The following is a 6,000-nucleotide window of genomic DNA, read 5'->3' on the forward strand; positions in this document are numbered from 1 at the left end:
GAAATCTAACAATGAAATTGCCTTTGACATTTCTAAGTAAGCCTCCACATCCAGCAGCTAAACTAGATGTAGAAATAGAGCTATCCACATTCAATTTAAATTATCCTGCAAAAGGAGGGAATCATCTTATTTGACTATGATTCCAATGAAAATAGAATTAACTATTAAGTTATTCTTGTAGCAAGAAAGAAAATACTCAAAATCACACATAATTTTGTTGAGTAAAACATCAAGCATGACAACTAAATTTTGAAAATTCTAGTTTTAATTTTTTTTCATAAATGCCACATGACAATCCCAAACAACAAATTCTAACAAGAAAATTCATTGAGATCATATTTAGATAGATTATAATTCATCCAATCAAAAGACTCAAACTACAAAAATAGACCTAATTATTGGGCCTAATAAGGTGCTTTCAAACTTACTTGGCATGCCAACAGTCTTTCAAGACATAAGAAACATATTCAAGAACATTACTACATCTATAACATATAAACGAATTAGTCATGCCCCTCTTACATCTCTCATAATTAGTTAATAACCTACTATGTACCACCTTCTAAATATTATATAACAATATTTAGTTGTTTGGTTCACAATAATTTTTTTAATATAAAAAAAAGTATTAATATAAATGTTATTTATAACACCAATAATATGATTTATTATAGTAATTTTTTAATATATTTATAATTTAATTTCTGATAACTATAAAATTACTATTAATTACATATCACAAAATTAGTGTGTAGATCTATAACATTAATACCGGTGAAGATGAACTTAACAATTAGTCATTGTTATATGATTCATCTATATTTTTAATTTAGTTTTTTTTTTTCTAAAATGCATTATTTTTTTAATATTTTTTATTTTTAAATAATTTTTTATAAAATATTTCTTGTTATAAAATAATTCCTTTATTAGCTATTTAGTTCATTATTTTTTACTCGATCTTTTTAAACACATTTAGCCTTTTCATTTGATTTCTACCTTAGAGAAATCAATAAAACATAATGATAATTAAAAAGATTAAGCAAAAACAAAATGAAATACACTTCACGAAAAAAATATTATGAAAGACTAACAAAAAGACCTTATGGTAAATAAATAAAAAAAATGCTATAAAAAATTATTGAAGAGAAAGTAACGAAATAAAATCATGAATTTTTAATAAACTAAAAGCTTAATTGAATAAAAAAAATAAAAAAATTCATCAATACTATAAAATTATTTAAAGACAGTATGCCAAAATTATTATGTTGCAACATTTCTGCACATATTTTTATAGTATTTTGTAACGTTATATTTTCCTTTAGTATAATAATATATAGGAAAATATTATAACACTTAAAACGCGCTGTAAAATAGTTGTTTATTACAACACTTAATAGATAATAGTGTTATAATAATATGCTCAATTACAACATTTCATTATAAAACATGCTTATAGTGTTATAATTTCCTTTAGTATAATAATATATAGGCAAATATTATAACACTTAAAACGCGCTGTCAAATAGTTGTTTATTACAACACTTAATAGATTATACTGTTATAATAATATGCTCAATTACAACATTTCCTTATAAAACATGCTTATAATACATATATTATAATATTTTTTTTAGAAATATTATAATTATGTGTTACTTTTAAAACACTTAATAAAAAAAATGCTACAATAATGAGATATTTTACATTACTTAATAAAAAAGTGTTGTATCATAAATAAACTGTTTGCATTTTATATAATAAAAAAGTACTTTAATGATTTTTTCTGAATAAAAAGAATAATATTATGCATTTGAGTGAGACATTTAAGCATTGAAATAGCTTAATTGTTGTTATAGTACTTATCTATCACATGGATCTTAATTAGTTTAACAATATATTGACACATTTTTCTTATTTGAACTATACTTAATATAAAAATAATACATTGTTAATAATTGGCTAACAATATAATAATTTATTGAAGAATTTGTAAATTAATTTATATTTATATTTATAATAAAAGTTTTGGTAGAATTTTCTCTATTATTATAAGTTTCTAAAATTTATCAAACACTTATAAAAGTCTTAATTTATCATTTATAATTAACATAATGATTCAAACAGTATCATATAAACTTTTAACTACAACAAAATGTTAAAAAGGTAAACTTAATAAAATGTATCATTGTTATTGTTATTTACATTACACCCATCAATTTACATAAATGGTCATTAACTCATCATATCACTAATGATTATCGTACATGTTCTTCAATTTTTCCTTATCATACTTCATTTGGTTTTTTGGTTAAATTTTGTAAAAATACATTTCCACCCTTTTTTAGTAAAGCTAATATTAAAGTACTCTTGCTTCACTACTTGATCGAAACATGCTTGGATGAAACATTCAGTTGCTTTGACGTCTTAATAAGTCTTTCCATGATTCACTTCATCATTACTTTGAGGGGATCTACGTTAGCATTTTTCATGTGTACTCATAATTCTACAAAAACAAGGTAAGATAGCAAACAAAAATACAAAGAAGTTTAAGCAAACTTAGTGAAGAAGAAGAAAGTTACAAATTTATATCAAAATAGAAAACGTAGACCTATAAATTTTTTTAAAAATTAGAGAAATCTTGAAAGAATTGCAACTTACACAAAAGTATGTATTTCACAACAACAGCTAAATGAGCACTTGGAAAGGAGAAGAAAATGATCCCTAAGTAACAATGAGAAGTCTAGGACAATAATCATGTTGATAATTATACAAAAAGAGTGACAATGTGCATGTGTTTGTGGTTAATAAACTCACAATCAATGACAATAAACATCATAGTTCAATTATTGTTACCTTTATCATTTCAAATATTAAGGCTACAGTTCTGACAATTGCAGAAATAGGTATAACAACATGAAGCAATCAATTTCTTTTACTAATTGGTACATTCTCTGCACAACTAAGAACAAAGCCTACAAAATTTGTATTAAAGGAAAGGAAAGAGTTTCTTTAACGTTTGGTGATATTAACTATCCATAGCAACCGCCATTAATATTGTTGGATGAAGAAAGAAAGTATAAAGTTGAAGAAGAATAAAATGGAAATTACGAAAAAATATCAAAATGAGACATGCATAAGTTGAATTTAGAAGGTTTGATGCTTAGTGTACTAAATGCACACTAAGTAAATACAATATTTATTAGGTAACAAGCCTAATATTCCTTCACTTGAGTTAGATATTCACATGAGGATGTATGAGATCTATATAGAATTATTGAAAACATAAAAATTAAATTAAGTTAGAATCAATTATTAACAATTTTTAAAAGAGTCAAGTTATAATAAATAGAATTCTTGTACCCTCGATTGAATTGTCACTTGATTTTGTAAGATAATTAGCTTCATAAATCTTATTACATAATATTTATAATTAATAATTAACGATAATACTTTGACACAAACATTTTAAAAACAAAAAAAAAAATTACCAAGAATTATGGTAAAAAGAGAAATTTATAGTACTTATTACGGTCAACTTGTATTAAGATAGTCAGCAATTCATAACCATGGATCTAAGTGATTGAGGGTCCATCTAACAAGGAACACAATAGATGTAGCTAAAAAAGAAGGTGAAAAGTGAAGGAAACAATATTCTACTAGAGTAAACATTGTTAAACATTTTGTTAGGAATTCTAGTTAAACATAAGAAACTCATAATGGGATAAAATTTACAAAGTTGATTTGCATTTTTGTCAGCATCATACAAAATCACTTTTTTAAGTTAAGTTGTAGATAGCGAATAACAGTTGTAGTTGTTGGGAATAAATAGATATGTTTAAGATCTAATCTATCATGTTTCTATAGATAATATTTATTATCAAATTTATTATTTTGCTAATATAGTAAGGTCTTTAATTAAAATTAAATACTTGTTATTACAATAGAAATTATAATTATGAGGAACAAGTTTTTATAATTTAAATTTAAATTATTCTTAATCAAATATAGGATATCATTAATCTAGATGGGTTAATATATATATATATATATATATATATATATATATTCTCTATTGGATAAATATTATGTATATAGGGATATGATCATTGAGCTTACTCAAAAGAATTTTAAATGGTTAATATTACCTTTAAATTGTTAATAAAAAGTTCTCAGGAAGACATGTATTATATTTTCTTAGACATGAGATAATTATAATAATTAACATGTTATTTATTATACTTTAATTTTGGACACCTAATACCCTAAGGGCTCATTTAGTGGATAGGATACGTTGGTTGTTATATTTGTTCTTAATCCAATGTTTGTTCAGTGATAATGATAAGATAAATTTATCCTACCCTACTAGATTAGGGTAATTTTTATCTTGAGAATATAGTTGGGTTAGAAAATGATAGGAAATGATAACAAAATTTTCCCCCAAATCACCATTCCTTGAACCATAGCCTATTGTCATCACCATATGCTCATCATGCTCTAATCGAACACCTCTTTGCTCCATTCATCGATGTTGCCATCATTCACCACCATTGACTGTGACGTCAATGACTTAAGACTCTCTTGCAACATGATTTGCAAGGCTCCTACTCCTGCTTGTGATTTGCGAGCATCTCTAAGTGTTAGGCCTGTGTGGATGTATGCCTATTTTCTTTTAGAACTAATGACATATTCACTTGACTGTGGTATCTCTGTGCTTTGAATGTGATGTTGTGTGTTGGTTATAGTGTGCAATGGTTTGAAATTATGTATGTATAATCTTTGTGGTTGATGTGTAAGAATTTGATACATGTTGTGTGAGTTGGAGGATTTTAGCTGATGTTGAGTTACAAAATATCTTACTGTAGCGAGAATGGATTGTCTAGAACAAGACATTCTTGAGCTCTCTCGTTGTAGCTTGAAGGTTTTCGCTGCAGCAAAAATGACAGACATCATAAGGGTTCCACTGTCTGGCATATCTTGCTATAACTAGAAGTGCTCGTTATAGTGAGAATATTGTGAACAGAGGGATATTTAAGGAGTTTTTGAGCTGAAAAACTTCATTTCTCGCCAACCCACTCTCCCCTCCCACTTTCTCTCTGTTCTCTCACCCTCTTCACTCAAAGAAAACTATCCCAGGGTTGAACTTCTTCCAGATCCAAGTGAGAACTTCCACCTAGTGTGGATCTAGGTGAGTTTTAGGGTTTGGTTGCCCTATTTCATCCATCTTTTCTTAATTTCCCTTCTCAATAAGTCTCAGTTTTGTGGTAATAGGGAGATATGAGGACATTGAACTTTATTCTCCTTTAGGAACTCACGAAAGTTTCAATCTAAGAAACCTCGTTTCAAGTAAAGGGAGTGATGATTCATATTTTGTACTCACATTTATAGTCTTATTGCATCTTCCAAAATATCTTTCCTTCTTTATTTACTTCATTTAGCATGTTTTTATATTTCTTGCATTAAATTGGAGTTTTTATGAATATTTGTTATATTTACTTTATATTTCATATTTTTGCTATTCTGACCTTTGTCCACTATTTCGGTCATAACTTTTTCTGTAGATCTCCTTTTCGGCTTATTCTTTTTGCAATGGATTCCTGATTTCCTAGGCTTCAATTTGGACATATCGATCATGTTGTTTGGAGTTTGGAGCTATTTTTATTAATTTTTGAAGTTCAGACTTAAAATATACCTTTTATATTTAGGATTTTTATTTAAGGCTTTTATTGTAATTACTTGTAGAGGCCTTGACCCATTTATTTCCGTTTTCATTTAAGACCAATATATATAGGGGTCAAAAGGTTAATTTTTGTAACACCTTCAATTTTCTTTATTCAAACAAACAAATTGTTATGGTGGATAAAAGTAAATTTATTTCCATTCATAGATTTAACAATAGAACAAAGCCAAAATTTTGTATTTCCTTCGTATAAAAGTTTCATAAAATTTCAAAAGAGTCAGGCTTCCAAGGATAAACTTTGAAATAATCAGATAAAACTTAAC

Source organism: Abrus precatorius, unplaced genomic scaffold, assembly GCF_003935025.1.
Source record: "Abrus precatorius isolate BTA unplaced genomic scaffold, Abrus_2018 Scaffold8, whole genome shotgun sequence".
NCBI lineage: Eukaryota > Viridiplantae > Streptophyta > Magnoliopsida > Fabales > Fabaceae > Abrus > Abrus precatorius.